This window comes from Mus caroli, unplaced genomic scaffold, assembly GCF_978045245.1.
Source record: "Mus caroli unplaced genomic scaffold, Mus_caroli_1 scaffold_8, whole genome shotgun sequence".
NCBI lineage: Eukaryota > Metazoa > Chordata > Mammalia > Rodentia > Muridae > Mus > Mus caroli.
The window spans coordinates 87,093,208-87,111,522 of NW_028227263.1; the positions used below are offsets into that span (position 1 = coordinate 87,093,208).

Below are 18,315 nucleotides of genomic sequence, written 5' to 3' on the forward strand. Positions count from 1 at the left end.
GAAAAATTTAAGAGTCTAGAAACAGCAAGATGCCACACAAGCAGTATATAACAAATTTGGTACTATTATATGCATTGAGTTTATTGGTGTCTTATGAACTATTCTAAGTAAAATTAGTATTTTCCTAATATTACATTTGTAAAACTTGATTCTTTTAGTTCAATTTTGAATAGTACCAGGTTTACTAAAACATTTCACATTAATTTATGATTATCTTCATTGATAATATTGTGTGGGATCCCATACATGTCCTTCTTATATCTAGTGTTGAAATTTTTGTTTGGGGACATTTTGCTGGTTTTGTATAATTGGGTGTGATTTATTGAAAAGCAGTGAGATATAAAATACAGGAAAGATCAAGATGCCTTAAATAATTGTAGGTATTTAGTCATTTCTTCATTTTTACTCCTTACTTCACGTTTTTAAACATTCATGTTCACATGTAATATTTTGTCCCCTTTCTTCAAAAGAAATACAATGAACTCCTACTTGACCGGGATCATTTTCTTTCTATTATCTTACACTGTAATTTCCAAAGGAGAGATTTTGGTTAAAGTTTACAAAATAAAATGATAAAGGAAGGAGTGAAAAAAACATTTGTAAAAAGCAGAATTATGTTTTGTTAGAAATGCTATTATGAAAAATGTAATTATAGTCATCTAGTAGTATGCATGTTTGATAGGATTTTGAGGAACTTGTAAATCATAGTGATTTTTTTCCTCTTCAGTTTTATTTCTATATTTGGTTAGTGAATTGGTATCTAATTCTTTTTTTAAAAGATTTTATTTATTATTTTATTTATTATTATATGTAAAAACACTGTAGCTGTCTTCAGACACACCAGAGGAGGGCATCAGATCTCACTATGGATGGCTATGAGCCATCATGTGGTTGCTGGGATTTGAACTCAGGACCTTCAGAAGAGCAGTCAGTGCTCTTAACCGCCGAGTCATCTCTCCAGCCCCGGTGTCTAATTCTTACTTGTTGACAACTACATCTTTTCCAACTCTTCTAAGTCGTAGTAGAGAATTTTGAGAGTTTATCACAGAAGACACTTTAGGTTTTTCTCCAGATTTATGAAGTTGTCAGGGAAAAATTTCTGGGAATTTTGTGAAACAATGAAAGTGAAGGGGTATTCTTGCTGCTTCCATTGATACTTAAAACAATTGTGAGACACCTGAATGCCTAGTTTTAGAACTTAGATCTTAGTAAAAATTTAATGTTTCTGATATTTCTCAATTTGTAAACATACTTAAATACTAATTCATTGTTTATTGAAAGACATCGTCTATTATGATATTTCAGGTGATATAATTCATCCTTATTCTCTCATACCCACTCTGCCTTTCCCTTATGTATCACACACTGGCCTTGTAGCCCACATTTAAATTGTTGTCTTCCCTCCCAGGTGCTGAGATTCCAAATGTATGCCAGTATGCTTGCCTCTAAGATTTTTGGGTATAATTATGTTTAGTTATATTTAATATTTTTTTCTGTAAGATTGTCCAGGTCACACTATGTAGACCTGACTGGCATGAGATTCTCTCTGTAGACCAAGTTGATATCAGACTCATAAAAATGTGTCTGCCTCTGCTTCCAAATACTAGGCTTGCAAGCCAGTACCAACAATCAGCTCTCTTTTATCCTAATATTCCCCTTTTAAATTCACTATTGAAACATAAGTTTATGGTTAAATTTTCTATAGCACTTTAAAGGTAATTGCTGCTTATAGAATTTTGTTAACATTGATTGAAAGTCTGAGAACATTTGAATATTTGTTCATCATAACATTTTCCTCCAATTTAAGATTTTCATAGCTAGTTATTTATTGCAAAATACTTGTTCACATCATGTTCCTTTATGTGATTTTCTTCTCATCCTTTGGATGATGAATTTCAGTATAGTTTAGGATGAACATGAATCTTTGGAATGTATTCCATGCTTATGTGGCTTTTGTGAAATACTATAGGTAAAATGTATTAATTTCTTTGTTTGAGTAGTTGCCTTAGCAGGTAGTAGTAAGTGACGTTTTACATGTTAAAACAGAATATGAGGTTTTAACAAAGTAAATGAGTTATTATTTAACTAAAAAAATCCATTAACTAGTTTCTGTGATTGTTTCTTATTTCCTTTATGATTTTAGAGAAATGAGCTCCATTGACAGGGAATTAGTTTTATAGAGACTTATTTTGAGAACTTATTACATGGCAACCTTCCTTCCTTCCTTCCTTCCTTCCTTCCTTCCTTCCTTCCTTCCTTCCTTCCTTCCTTCCTTCCTTCCTTCCTTCCTTCCTTTCTCTCTCTCTCTCTCTCTCTCTTTCTCTCTTTCCCTCCCTCCCTCCCTCCCTCCCTCCCTCCCTCCCTCCCTTCCTTCCTTTCTTCCTTCTTTCCTTCCTCCTCCCTCTCTCTCTTTCACCCCAAATCTGTAGTTCTTCCCACAACCTACCCTGACAAATCTCTTGACCCATTACCTTGCCCATTCTTTTCATAGAAGGGGAAGTCCCCACCCTGGTTTTTCTCCCCGTCCTTCCCCCACCTTGGATATGAAGTCAAAACAGAGACAGGGCAATCCACCCACTTGAGTTGTTGGGGTACCCACATGAAGTTCAAGCTGCATGTCTGCAGCATGTGTGTGTGTGAGGAGGCAGAGGAATAAATTCAGCCTCTTTGGCTGGTGGTTCAGTCTCTTGTAACACTGAATGTTCCAGGTCAATTTTGTGGATTCTCTACTCACTCTGGGTTCCTCAATCCTCACAACTCTTCCACAAGACTTTGTGAACCCCACCTAATCTTTAGCTGTGGGTCTCTGCATTGTTTCTGTTAGCTTTTGGGGGAGACTCTAAGAGTACAGTTTTGCTAGGCTCCTCTCGATAAGCATAACCATATCATTTATAGTGTTAGGGTTTTTTTCTTGCCTATGTGATATAGCTCAAGTTGTGCCAGTTATTGGTTGGCCACCACAATTGCTCTTTGAAGTTCCTAATCTAATGGGCATTATCTTTTTTTTTTATATTTTTCTATTCATCACATTTATATGTAAGTCTTGTTTCTTAGCAATATTGTTTTTATCTGTATCACTTGAACAATGATTAACACACTTTGTAACAAAATGACTACTGAAAAGGGAAATATTTAGCCTATTAAATTTAGACTAAACAATATATGCAACCAATGCATCATATTCATTCTAATTATATTCTATTTTACAAATTTCCTCATTTCTATGTGGTCTGGCTCTAAAGGTTAATGCTAGAGTGTTCTAGAATTATTAATTTAAGATCAACTTATAACTAAGTCTTATTTTTCCATCAATTATGTATTCAAAATATGCTTAGCATATTTTGTGAAAGGTTCATTTAAATCAATTGGAAAAGTAAGCATAATAGGAAAAAGTGAAAAAGTACATAAATGAATGATTCATAAATGTGTTATAAATGGCCACAAACATAAAAATATATTCAATTATGTACATTTTTTTACTAAAGGATTAACTGTCATATAAAATAAGATTGGAATTATAAAAGATATATTAAGAAATGAATTTTCTTTTTTTTCACCTATGAGATTCAATGAAATATTTGCAAACAAAATTTAAACAATTTAAATTCCAGATAATATTGAAAAACTAATTAAGATAGAGATATATGATGAAAATTAGCATATTTTTATCACTGATTTTACTTTTAGAAAATCACTTATAGTATGTAATTTGAAGTTTAAAATATGTGAAGCATTAAGAGTACTTATCATAGTGAATAATTATGTTTGTTATTATTAATATATATGTTATCAATCATAATTTTATTTATCTAATTTTTTATGTCTACTTATTATGATAATGTATGTTAAAATTAGCTGGCAAAGGTCCCAGATTGAAAAGTTCATTCATTTTTGCTGAGAACCATTTATGTCTGAAACATTGATGTATTTATTCATATCAAATGTTACATGAATATGCTTCTTTATGTGGTAAATAAACCAATTTTTTCAAATGGATATTTTAAATTATTTATAATGATTTCTTGTCATTATTTTCCTCATATTTATATTTTTGTGTTGTAATTTCCTTTCTATAAAAAGAAGATGGAGCACCATTGCTCAGTAGATAAAACTACTTGTTACCAAGACTGACAACCTAAATTTTACTTACACCCCCACCCACCCCAATATACTCACAAATAGAATAACATTTTAAAAAATGAAGTAGGGACATCACTATTTCACTCTATTGCTTCTTTCCTCTTTTTTTTTTATTTCACATTCTTCTTCCACTTGTATTATTATTATTTTTTTTTGATATTAAGTCTCTTATTATGGAGTTCTGAAATATTTGAAGACTTAGTTGACCAGATGGAAATACCATAAACATACCTTGCAATGTGTTTTTGTCCAGTTTAACTCATTATCTTATGTTCAGATTTTACATAAGCTAATCACTGAAATATATGTTCTATGATGATACTATTTTCACCTTTCATTTCTTATTCACTCGAACCCTTTTTCATTTTTAAGTTAAAACTTAACTGTAAAGAACTTGCTGATAACTTGCTTCTATAGTTCTTAAGGACCTTTTCCTCATGATATCTCTAACTTCACTTAATATTGTATATTTTACATATATTTTCTAAAAACTTTCTGATTTAATTTTTCTTAAAACCCGAATGGTTATCTCATATTATGAACCTTAACAAATTTACCAAATGTTCATTGTTGTTTCATCCACTAGGTTTGCTCCACTTCTTTGGTCAAATACCATTTTCTATGATAGCATGTGGCATTCTCTAGGTATATACCTAGGAGATAAATAGCTGGGACAAATGTTAGTTACATCTTTAATTCTCTTTTGTGGAAGGTTAAAAGTAGACCCTTGAATGTAGGACAGTTTATGAAAGAAATATGAATGGTCAATAACTATTTTAAAAGTATGCAATATCCATACCCATCAGGGGAATGTAAACTAGAAGTACCTTGGGATACTAGAGTACATCAGTACAAATTAATGTCATGAAGCAATATGAAAGGATATGGAGAAAAATGTTATATACTGATGATAGTATTGTGAATATAGTTATGGAAATTATTTATTTTCCAACATTTCCAACTATACTTTTTTTTAATTAGGTATTTTCTTCATTTACATTTCCAATGCTATCCCAAAAGTCCCCTCATACCATCTCCCCCACTCCCCTCCTCCCCCACTCCCACTTCTTGGCCCTGGTGTTCCCCTGTACTGAGGCATATAAGGCTTGCAAGACCGGTGGGCCTATCTTTCCAATGATGGCCGACTAGGCCATCTTCTGATACATATGCAGCTAGAAACAGGAGCTCTGGTGGGGGAGGGGGTGTACTGGTTAGTTCATATTGTTGTTCCACCTATAGGGTTGCAGACCCCTTTAGTTCCTTGGGTACTTTCTCTAGCTCCTCCATTGGGGGCCCTGCGATCCTTCCAATTGCTAACTGTGAGCATCCACTTCTGTGTTTGCTAGACCCCAGCATAGCCTCACAAGAGACAGCTATATCTGGGTCCTTTCAGCAAAACCGTGCTAGTGTGTGTAATGGTGTCAGCAATTGGAAGTAAAATGTGGACACTTTGCCCCTTCTTAGAATTGGGAACAAAACACCCATGGAAGGAGTTACAGAGACAAAGTTTGGAGCTGAGACGCAAGGATGGACCATCTAGAGACTGCCTTCCCCGGAGATCCAACTATACTTTTTGTCTTATATGTACAGCCATGGTGGAATTCACTGTGGAATTTCATAGTCACTGAAGAACTATCATTGCTTTGTACATACCTCATGAATGCACCCAGCTGCCCCTTGTGAAGGGATCCTCTTTAGATAGATCTCTGGAAAAGGTACAGATTTTTGTTTCTATCATTGTAGTCTTTGTATCCTATTGTGCATCTTTCATGTCATTGTCAGCCCCAAAACCTGAGTAGGCAGATCATTGACAGTCATATAGTAGCTCTGAAGGTAAAGGCCTGGCTTACATAGCCCTTTAATTGTACTGAGGACCTATAAGGCAGACTATTAGCAGGAAAATACTCCTTCTCTATATTTTTAGTTCCATTATCAATACCTTCCTGACTTCTCTTTCCCTAGGTTTATATTGGAAGAACTGAGTATTAATATGATTTACTCTGAGAAATGGAGGCAGGATAGTTGGAAACATGCAGTCCTCAGTGACTTGGTCAGTCAGCTTCTTGTCAAACAAGGTGTAGTTGAAGATATCCCAGAGATATCATCACATGAATATTAAAACACCAAGTTCAATTTAGTGGTCCAGAAGCAGCATTGTCTGTGCCAAAATGTATTGAGAAGTTGAAGACTCAGAAGTCTACAGGTGTGGGGAGACACCATAGACAAGAAAACTTTTATGAAGTTAATGGATTGCAGTCTTCTCAAATTAATGAATTGTGCATTGATTGCAAAGATGGAAAGGAGACAGGCAGACAGATCGACAGACAGAGATAGAGACAGAGAGACACAAAGAGAGACAAAGAGACAGCAGGGAGACAGAAACATTTCTGGTGTCTCATAAACCTAGATGGTATGAAGAATATTGATAGGGAGGTAGAAGTGCTACTAGTGTATCAGGCTGACCATTCTCCATAAAACAAGGTAGAGAAATGTTCACCCATTTGGAGATAATGACAACATGGAGGAATACTATTTGAAGGTGATGTTTTGGATATTTTCATTATGGGAAATGCCTTGCTTTGGGGATAGCACAGGTCAGTGAAACCTAATAAACTTGTCCTTGGAAAGTCCAATAGTGAATGAATATCGAATAGGAGAGACATTGTCAGACGAAGACCACTGATGAAAATTTAGTACTCATTTGTGTTGGTTGGAAGTATTTGATGTATTAGAAGCCTTAGGATTTTGTCAGTGACTACAGTCAAAATGATACAAAGACATTTCTTTTGGATAGACAGAGAGACCACTGGGGAGCCAGACCTTGAGACTAAACCACTTCCATCTGCAGAAACCCTTGGGAAAATTACTGACATTGCAGTCTGATAAAATGGTGTAGAGAGATCATGGGAAGGAAAGGAATAGGTTTACCTGGTGTTCCCAGTCAGATTGGAGCATTGCAACGCCACCACAATGTATCCCTCTGTAGAGATTGTATATGCTTATGTTTTCACCTCAAACTTTTACTCCCATGAGTCATACCTTCAGTCCAATAAGAGGAAGAACCAATCATTTATGGATGGAGAAAGGCACCTAATAGTGTCTCATGCAATATGGTCCAAGGTGCAGGTTCCACAGAAGAAAGTAGAGGATACTGGTAAGCATTATTTGAATTTCTCAAAGACTTCATGATTCTTAAGGTTTTTCTAGAAGTGTTATGACCTAAAATTGCACAAACTTGTCAAATCCTACCATCTCCCACATTTAAAGCTTCTGACAGTTACTACTTTGGAAAAGTGGAAGGTCTTAATTTTCAAAATACTTATCATATTTCTGCAATTTTAGGAGTATACCAACCACCTGATTGCAAGCACCCAACAATTGCTAGTTGGCCAAAATGTAATTTCCAGTCAAACATTCATTTGTAAGTGCCTAACCAAATAAGTGATTACTCATTATCACCATTATAATCATGACTAAAATGCAGCACATTTACTCATCTAAGTACTGTACAAGTCATACAGATATTTCTAAGTCATTGCACTGCCCTTGCTGACCACCAGATTTGGCAAAGTCACCTTACAGAAGGGCCTATGTTTTTACATTTCTTGATAAACAGGCATGTTTGTAGTAAGTGAGCATACTTTGGGTACTTAGGAAGCTCCCTGTGGTAATGTTTCTATGTAGGCAAAAGTGGCAAGAAATAAGATAACATAGTCACAAACACAAGCAGCAGATGCATAGTTACCTACCATCTAAAAGTATATATTTTCTGTATGGACATTTTACCAGGCTTGAATTTGTTAGTTACCATGGAGTAGTGTGTCAAAGAAATGCATTGAAATAAGACTCTGTCTTAGAATTTGCTTTATTGGGGGCATTATTAGTGTAATCCATATTGATGAGCTACATCTGCCTTGGTAATAAATAGGAAAAGTGTGGGTCCCTGAATGTCAGAACATGATTTGCACTCCACAGATGAAAAGAGATCAAGAGACCATGTCTGAAGCTGGTAAAGTCTGGAGGGACTCTGCTGTGGGACATGGAATCTTTGGCCTGTTGTGTTGAGTGCTTTTTTATCAGATGGCCAAAACAGTCCTGTGATGAAATAGGCTGTTTGTGTTGTTGAAAAACTGAAAATAGTTAGGTGAAACTGCTTGAAAAGAGAGCAAGGGGAACATGGAAGGCATCCATATCCATGCTTGTTTCCCTGACTTACACCAATACATGTGCACCTAGAATTTAGTCTTGAATTTCAGAGTAAACAGGTAATAATATTAAGATCTGTGAATTTCTGTATGATGCAAGTGTATCATTCTGTATAGAAATAATAACGACCATATAAATAATATAGATAACATATCGACTTAACATAGTCATGGTAGTTCCCTGGAAATCTTTGGCTCACCAAAGTGGCTTCCATTAGGAATCTAGCAAAACAAAGATATGAGAGTGATGGATATGGAGTTTGTATTAAATTGTGACAGTACATGTCTTGAACAAGCCTTAAAAATTTTGATGGTTGTCACAGTGAGGCTACCTAATAATGTGGACCTCAGAATAGTGACATGTCTATGTTTTCATATTTATAGGCCTTGTACATATTTCTGTTTTGTTCTGAGCCTTTTTATCATGGAGAGTTCATAGGGGCTGCCTAAGTTGACAGAGAATGTCAATGATAGCTGCTGAGTTCCAGCAATTTAGAATTCATCACTCCTTTTGCATATTTAAAACTTGAAGGCAAGATTTGGGCCAGAGAATGGGACTGATCTGTATTTTCTATCACACCCACATTGTGCCAGGGGGTCTCTTTTGGGTCTGAATGAACTTTATAGGAAGAATGGCAACATATTTTGTTATGATCTGAAGTTTTGGTGATATGTCTCAGAAGGGTTGTTTGGTCTCCAGTTTGGTGGCCAATTGAAAAATTACCTAGTGAAACATATTGGTAGATAGATACAGAGAAAGACATAAAGAGGCCAATATAAATAAAGACAAAGAGAGTGGAGTTTGGTTCATATTAGAAAGTATGCCACTTACTGCTGGGAAACTAGAAGGAAAATAGGATAAAAAGTTGAAAATACTGGTCTAAAGCTTCTCAGCATGTATTAGGAATTAAGACTTTGTAGGAGTGCCTGTGGTCTTTCTGCAAGTTTAGGTAGGTGTTTGGAGTGATTTGATGTCTTCTATCTCCTGGAATTAGTTTTGTAACTGCAGATATGTACAGAGGTCATCCTGAAGGCAAGGAATGGAGACAGGGTTACACCAGTTTGCATTTGGCCCAATATAACTGAGGTATGTGCTTTGATCTGTCTTCTCAAGGTCACATTCTGTGGTGCCCATAGACACAGTGAAGAGATACATGGTCAACATCTTTGGATGCGGGCTGAGAATACTAGAATAAGACTCCAGAAAAGTTGCTTGGTATGTCTGTCTTACCTGAGGACCAATGGAGTTTAAAGGTAAGATGTATTTGAATTTCTCTAATTACTAATGATTCTAGCATTTTTGCTGGAACTGCAAGGATGTACCATAACTTTATCCACTCCTGTCAGGACCTACAGCACTTTTAGTGACTTTGAAAGCTTTTTTCATTTTCTGTCAGTTTTAGTGACTATGAAAGTCCCTTGATGATGAAAGTTTTGGAATTTCTCATACTCAGTAATATATACACTCTTCATAGTAACTTGAAAATCTTTGTGAAGGGGTACTATAGTGTGTCTTGATCAATGATGATTCCAAAAGATTCTCTGGAAAGATGAACAAAATGATTGATTACTTAATACCGCCACTCTCTTCGGACTGAGATTTATCACATTGAGTCACCCACATCCCCTGGAGTCATATAGGCTTATAATCCATTACACTTTGTGTCCTTTTTTATTTATAGTCAGACACCTTGATGAGAGGCCAATCTTTTTAGGACTCTGCTATCATGTGTAGTATTCATGAAAACAATCCATATAGGGCTTGCTGGTAACATCCCCATGCTCTTGGTGAGGTACATTCTCAAGACAGAAATGGTAGTGTTGGTAGCTTCTAGGAGTGGCCTGCAGGCAGAGGTCAGACTCTGAATCATAAATAGGAGTAGCAAGTCCAATGGGCCTCTCTTTCCAGTGATGGCTGACTAGGCCATCTTTTGATACATATGCAGCTAGAGACAAGAGCTCCGGGGTACTGAGGGGAATGCCAGGGCCAAAAGAATGGGAATGGGTGGGTAGGGAAGTGGGGGGGGGTATGGGGGACTTTTGGGATAGCATTGGAAATGTAATTGAGGAAAATACGTAATAAAAAATAAATAAATAAATAAATAAATAAATAAATAAATAAATAAATAAATAGGAGTAGCAGTGCTCCCAAAGCTTGAATCTACACTCAGGGGATTCTAGGCCTTGTGTGTAGTCTTCTTAGAAACCTTGAAGTTTATTGGAGCCCTGCAGTGCTGCTTCAGAGAAAGACACTCTAATCAAGGCTACAGGAGTGATTTGCACTGGTGCATAAATTCTTAAGGCCTGAGTGAGTGAGTGAGTGAGTGAGTGAGTGTGTGTGTGTGTGTGTGTGTGTGTGTGTGTGTGTGTGTTTAATGTTGGTAACTTCCTTTGTAGCTGAGTAGGCAGACTGTGGTGCTGACCACCAGGATGTTTTTCCATGTACCCTGCTTGGGAAGAGAGCAAGAGTAATCCTGTGTGTTCCTAAGGTATGTTTGGTTGCTAGGTATAGGTTCATTAGAAGATGGTCAAATGACACACAAGCTGCCACAGATTCAAGACTAGGCTTGAACATTACCACATGGTCATTGACATCTTTAAGAAGATGCTGTACTTGACTTTGGCTCTTGTGGCAATAAGAAATGTTGAATGTTTCAGAATCTTTTTGAAGTTTCTTGACTTCTAGTGATCATTCAAACAGGCTTGACCAATTTTTTTCAATGTCAGAGAGAGTATTAGTGTGTGTGTGTAAGAGAGAGAGAGAGAGAGACAGAGAGAGAGAGACAGACAGAGAGACAGAGAGACAGAGAGACAGAGAGACAGAGAGACAGAGAAGCAAAGATACAGAGAGACATAGACAGACAAAGAAACAGAGGCAAAGAGAGACACACAGAGAAAGACAGACAGAGCAAGTGACAGAGACAGAGCAGCATGATAGGAACAGAAAGAGAGCAGATTGTTGTTGACAAATTGACCTAGACAATCTTCTCATTACTGTTGGGTGAAATGTAAGAGTAAGCTGCTGAGCAGGTTAACCATTTCCCTTTACTAGGACAGAGTTTTGAACACAATAGCAAATGAGAAGTCAGAAGCCCAAGTAATGTGAAGAGCTGTTCATGAAGGTATGGTTTCACTAGTGAACATGGTGAGTGTTGATTTCTAGCTCCTGGCTAGTAGATATTGGGAAGAGATCTCCCTTAATAGTGTACTTAGTTTTCAGTGTTTTCTGGGAGGTCTTTTTTTCTTGTTTCTTTTGTGTGTGTGTGTGTGTGTGTGTGTGTTCTTATATATTACATCCTGACGCAGTTTCGTCTCCACCCTGTGCCCCAAACTCCCCATTTTCCACCCTTCTCCACAAAATTCCCCTCTGCTGCCCTTAGATAATACTAGGCTTCTGTCTTAGTCAGAGTTTAAATTCCTGCACAAACCTCATGACCAAGAAACAAGTTGGGGAGGAAAGGGTTTATTAGGCTTAAATTCCCATACTGCTGTTCATCACCAAGGAAGTCAGGACTGGAACTCAAGCAGGTCAAGAAGCAGGAGCTGATGCAGAGGTCATAGAGGGATGTTCCTTACTGGCTTGTTTCCCCTGGCTTGCTCAGCCTGCTCTCTTATAGAACCCAAGACTACCATCCCAGAGATGGTCCCACCCACAAGGGGCCTTTCCCCTTTGATGACTAATTGAGAAAATGCCTTATAGTTGGATCTAATGGAGGCATTTCCTCAACTGAAGTTCCTTTCTCTATGATAACTCCAGCTGTGTCAAGTTGACAAAAAACTAGCCAGTACAGCTTTCCTGGGGTACCAACCAAATATGGTTTAAGAAGCTATAATAAGAACAGGTACATACCAATATATCAAGGCTAGAAAGGCAATCCAGTAAAGGGGAAAGGGTCCTACAAGGAGGGAAAAGAGTCAGGGACAGATCCTGCTCTTATGATTTGTGTTTCCACAAGACTACACATGGCATAGATTAGAGGACTTGGTGAGATAGCTTCAAGTTCTTTTTTTTTTAATTTTTAATATTTTTATTACATATTTTCCTCAGTTACATTTCCAATGCTATCCCAAAAGTCCCCCATAGCGCCCCCCACTTCCCTACCCACCCATTCCCATTCTTTTGGCCCTGGCATTCCCCTATATTGGGGCATATAAAGTTTGCAAGTCCAATAGGCCTCTCTTTCCAGTGACGGCCGACTAGGCCATCTTTCGATACATAGGCAGCTAGAGACAAGAGCTCCGGGGTTCTGGTTAGTTCATCATGTTGTTCCAACTATAGGGTTGCAGATCCCTTTAGCTCCTTGGGTACTTTCTCTAGCTTCTCCATTGGGAGCCCTGTGATACATCCAATAGCTGACTGTGAGCATCCACTCCTGTGTTTGCTAGGCCCCGGCATCATCTCACAAGAGACAGCTATATTTGGGTCCTTTCAGCAAAATCTTGCTAGTGTATGCAATGGTGTCAGCGTTTAGAAGCTGATTATGAGATGGATCCCTGGATACAGCAGTCTCTATATGGTCCATCCTTTCATCACAGCTACGAACTTTGTCTCTGTAACTCCTTCCCTGGGTGTTTTGTTCCCAATTCTAAGAAGGGGCACAGTGTCCACACTTTGGTCTTCATTCTTCTTGAGTTTCATGCGTTTAGTAAATTGTATCTTATATCTTGGGTATCCTAAGTTTTGGGCTAATATCCACTTATCAGTGAATACATATTGTGTGAGTTCTTTTGTGATTGTGTTACTTCACTCAAGATGATGCCCTCCAGGTCCATCCATTTGGCTAGGAATTTCATAAATTCATCCTTTTTAATAGCTGAGTAGTACTCCATTGTGTAAATGTACCATAATTTCTGTATCCATTCCTCTGTTGAGGGACATCTGGGTTCTTTCCAGCTTCTGGCTATTATAAATAGGGCTGCTATGAACATAGTGGAGCATGTGTCCTTTTTACCAGTTGGGACATCTTCTGGATATATGCCCAGGAGAGGTATTGCTGGATCCTCCGGTAGTACTATGTCCAATTTTCTGAGGAACCGCCAGACTGATTTCCAGAGTGGTTGTACAAGCTTGCAATCCCACCAACAATGGAGGAATGTTCCTCTTTCTCCACATCCTCGCCAGCATCTGCTGTCACCTGAATTTTTGATCTTAGCCATTCTGACTGGTGTGAGGTGGAATCTCAGGGTTGTTTTGATTTGCATTTCCCTGATGATTAAGGATGTTGAATATTTTTTCAGGTGCTTCTCTGCCATTCGGTATTCCTCAGGTGAGAATTCTTTGTTCATTTCTGAGCCCCATTTTTTAATGGGGTTATTTGACTTTCTGGAGTCCACCTTCTTGAGTTCTTTATATATATTGGATATTAGTCCCTTATCTGATTTAGGATAGGTGAAGATCCTTTCCCAATCTGTTGGTGGTTTTTTTGTCTTATTGATGGTGTCTTTAGCCTTGCATAAGCTTTGCAGTTTCATGAGGTCCCACTTGTCAATTCTCGATCTTACAGCACAAGCCATTACTGTTCTATTCAAGAATTTTTCCCCTGTGCCCATATCTTCGAGGCTTTTCCCCACTTTCTCCTCTATAAGTTTCAGTGTCTCTGGTTTTATGTGAAGTTCCTTGATCCACTTAGACTTGACCTTAGTACAAGGAGATAGGAATGGATCAATTCGCATTCTTCTACATGTTAACAACCAGTTGTGCCAGCACCATTTGTTGAAAATGCTGTCTTTCTTCCACTGGATGTTTTTAGCTCCCTTGTCGAAGATCAAGTGACCGCCTGTGTGTGGGTTCATTTCTGGGTCTTCAATTCTATTCCATTGGTCTATTTGTCTGTCACTATACCAGTACCATGCAGTTTTTATCACAATTGCTCTGTAGTAGAGCTTTAGGTCCGGCATGGTGATTCCACCAGAGGTTCTTTTATCCTTGAGAAGAGTTTTTGCTATCCTAGGTTTTTTGTTATTCCAGATGAATTTGCAGATTGCACTTTGTAATTCGTTGAAGAATTGATTTGGAATTTTGATGGGGATTGCATTGAATCTGTAGATTGCTTTTGGCAAGATAGCCATTTTTACAATGTTGATCCTGCCAATCCATGAGCATGGGAGATCTTTCCATCTTCTGAGATCTTCTATAATTTCTTTCTTCAGAGACTTGAAGTTTTTATTATACAGATCTTTCACTCCCTTAGTTAGAGTCACGCCAAGATATATTATAGTATTTGTGACTATTGAGAAGGGTGTTGTTTCCCTAATTTCATTCTCAGCCTGTTTATTCTTTGTGTAGAGAAAGGCCATTGATTTGTTTGAGTTAATTTTATATCCAGCTACTTCACCGAAGGTGTTTATCAGGCTTAGGAGTTCTCTGGTGGAATTTTTAGGGTCACTTATATATACTATCATATCATCTGCAAAAAGTGATATTTTGACTTCATCTTTTCCAATTTGTATCCCTTTGATCTCCTTTTGTTGTCGAATTGCTCTGGCTAGGACTACAAGTACAATGTTGAATAGGTATGGAGAAAGTGGACAGCCTTGTCTAGTCCCTGATTTTAGAGGGATTGCTTCAAGCTTCTCACCATTTATTTGTTGTTGGCTACTGGTTTGCTGTAGATTGCTTTTATCATGTTTAGGTATGGGCCTTGAATTCCTGATCTTTCTAAGACTTTTATCATGAATGGGTGTTGGATCTTGTCAAATGCTTTTTCCACATCTAAGGAGATGACCATGTGGTTTTTGTCTTTGAGTTTGTTTATATACTGGATTACGTTGATGGATTTCTGTATATTGAACCATCCCTGCATCCCTGGGATGAAACCTACTTGGTCAGGATGGATGATTGTTTTTATGTGTTCTTGGATTCAGTTAACAAGAACTTTATTGAGGATTTTTGCATCAATATTCATAAGGGATATTGGTCTGAAGTTTTCTATCTTTGTTGGGTCTTTTTGTGGTTTAGGTATCAGAGTAATTGTGGCTTCATAGAATGAGTTGGGTAGAGTACATTCTGTTTCTATTTTGTGGAATAGTTTGTGAAGAACTGGGATTAGATCTTCTTTGAAGGTCTGATAGAACTCTGCACTAAACCCATCTGGTCCTGGGCTTTTTTTGGTTGGGAGACTATTAATGACTGCTTCTATTACTTTGGGGTATATAGGGCTGTTTAGATCATTAACCTGATCTTGATTCAACTTTGGTACCTGGTATCTGTCTAGGAACTTCTCCATTTCATCCAGGTTCTCCAGTTTTGTTGAGTATAGCCTTTGGTAGAAGGATCTGATGGTGTTTTGGATGTCTTCAGGATCTGTTGTTATGTCTCCTTTTTCATTTCTGATTTTGTTAATTAGGATGCTTTCCCTGTGACCTCTAGTGAGTCTGGCTAAGGGTTTATCTATCTTTTTGATTTTCTCAAAGAACCAGCTCCTTCATTGGTTGATTCTTTGAATAGTTCTTCTTGTTTCCACTTGGGTTATTTCGCCCCTGAGTTTGATTATTTCCTGCCATCTACTCCTCTTGGGTGAATTTGCTTCCTTTTGTTCTAGTGCTTTTAGGTATGTTGTCAAGCTGCTAATGTGTGCTCTCTCTAGTTTCCTTTTGGAGGCACTCAGAGCTATGAGTTTTCCTCTTAGAAATGCTTTCATTGCGTCCCATAAGTTTGGGTATGTTGTGGCTTCATTTTCATTGAACTCTAAGAAGTCCTTAATTTCTTTCTTTATTCCTTCCTTGACCAAGGTATCATTGAGAAGAGTGTTGTTCAGTTTCCACGTGAAGGTTGGCTTTCTATTATTTATTTTGTTATTGAAGATCAGCCTTAGTTCATGGTGATCTGATAGGATGCATGGGACAATTTCAATATTTTTGTATCTGTTGAGGCCTGTTTTGTGACCAATTATGTGGTCAATTTTGGAGAAGGTACCATGAGGTCCTGAAAAGAAGCAATATCCTTTTGTTTTAGGATAGAATGTTCTGTAGATATCTGCCAGATCCATTTGATTCATAATTTCTCTTAATTTCTCTGTGTCCCTATTTAGTTTCTGTTTCCATGATCTGTCCATTGGTGAAAGTGGTGTGTTGAAGTCTCCCACTATTATTGTATGAGGTGCAATGTGTGCTTTGAGATTTACTAAAGTTTCTTTAATGAATGTGGCTGCCTTTGTATTTGGACCATAGATATTCAGGATTGATAGTTCCTCTTGGAGGATTTTTCCTTTGATGAGTATGAAGTGTCCCTCCCTGTCTTTTTTAATGACTTTGGGTTGGAAGTCAATCTTATCAGATATTAGAATGGCTACTCCAGCTTGTTTCTTCATACCAATTGCTTGGAAAATTGTTTTCCAGCCTTTCATTCTGAGGTAGTGTCTTATCTTTTTCTCTGAGATGAGTTTCCTGTAAGCAGCAAAAAGTTGGGTCTTGTTTGTGTAGCCAGTTTGTTAGTCTATGTCTTTTTATCGGGGAGTTGAGTCCATTGATATTAAGAGATATTAAGGAAAAGTAATTGTTGTTTCCTGTTATTTTTGTTGTTAAAGTTGGCATTCTGTTCTTGTGGCTGTCTTCTTTTTTTTAATTTTTAATATTTTTATTACATATTTTCCTCAGTTACATTTCCAATGTTATCCCAAAAGTCCCCCATAGCGCCCCCCACTTCCCTACCCACCCATTCCCATTCTTTTGGCCCTGGCATTCCCCTATATTGGGGCATATAAAGTTTGCAAGTCCAATGGGCCTCTCTTTCCATTGATGGCCGACTAAACCATCTTTTGATACATATGTAGCTAGAGACAAGAGCTCCGGGGTTCTGGTTAGTACATCATGTTGTTCCAAAAATAGAGTAGCAGATCCCTTTAGCTCCTTGGGTACTTTCTCTAGCTTCTCCATTGGGAGCCCTGTGATACATCCAATAGCTGACTGTGAACATCCACTCCTGTGTTTGCTAGGCCCCGGCATCATCTCACAAGAGATAGCTATATTTGGGTCCTTTCAGCAAAATCTTGCTAGTGTATGCAATGGTGTCAGCATTTAGAAGCTGCTTATGGGATGGATCCCTGGATAAGGCAGTCTCTAAATGGTCCATCCTTTCATCACAGCTACGAACTTTGTCTCTGTAACTCCTTCCCTGGGTGTTTTGTTCCCAATTCTAAGAAGGGGCACAGTGTCCACACTTTGGTCTTCATTCTTCTTGAGTTTCATGCTTTTAGCAAATTGTATCTCATATCTTGGGTATCTTAAGTTTTGGGCTAATATCCACTTATCAGTGAATACATATTGTGTGAGTTCTTTTGTGATTGTGTTACTTCACTCAAGATGATGCCCTCCAGGTCCATCCATTTGGTTAGGAATTTCATAAATTCATCCTTTTTAATAGCTGAGTAGTACTCCATTGTGTAAATGTACCATAATTTCTGTATCCATTCCTCTGTTGAGGGACATCTGGGTTCTTTCCAACTTCTGGCTATTATAAATAGGGCTGCTATGAACATAGTGGAGCATGTGTCCTTTTTACCGGTTGGGACATCTTCTGGATATATGCCCAGGAGAGGTATTGCTGGATTCTCCAGTAGTACTATGTCCAATTTTCTGAGGAACCGCCAAACTGATTTCCAGAGTGGTTGTACAAGCTTGCAATCCCACCAACAATGGAGGAGTGTTCCTCTTTCTCCACATCCTCGCCAGCATCTGCTGTCACCTGAATTTTTGATCTTAGCCATTCTGACTGGTGTGAGGTGGAATCTCAGGGTTGTTTTGATTTGCATTTCCCTGATGATTAAGGATGTTGAACATTTTTTCAGGTGCTTCTCTGCCATTCGGTATTCCTCAGGTGAGAATTCTTTGTTCATTTCTGAGCCCCATTTTTTAATGGGGTTATTTGACTTTCTGGAGTCCACCTTCTTGAGTTCTTTATATATATTGGATATTAGTCCCTTATCTGATTTAGGATAGGTGAAGATCCTTTCCCAATCTGTTGGTGGTTTTT

At 37.8% G+C, this 18,315-nt stretch overlaps 1 long non-coding RNA gene and 1 pseudogene across 2 annotated transcripts in view; both read left to right on the forward strand.

Annotated features, from left to right (window-relative positions):
* Window positions 1–5,016: 5,016 nt before the first annotated feature.
* Window positions 5,017–18,315, forward strand: part of LOC147002969 (uncharacterized) — a 30,609-nt gene continuing 17,310 nt past the window's right edge. The window contains exons 1-2 of one of the 2 annotated variants that reach the window (XR_015047937.1): window positions 5,017–7,294; window positions 9,460–9,599. This is a non-coding gene — a long non-coding RNA (uncharacterized LOC147002969). Of the gene's footprint in view, window positions 9,600–18,315 lie in introns of both variants that reach the window. The other variant, XR_015047936.1, reaches the window with a different exon arrangement.
* On the forward strand, window positions 9,861–9,948 carry LOC115031606 (small nucleolar RNA SNORD116; annotated as a pseudogene).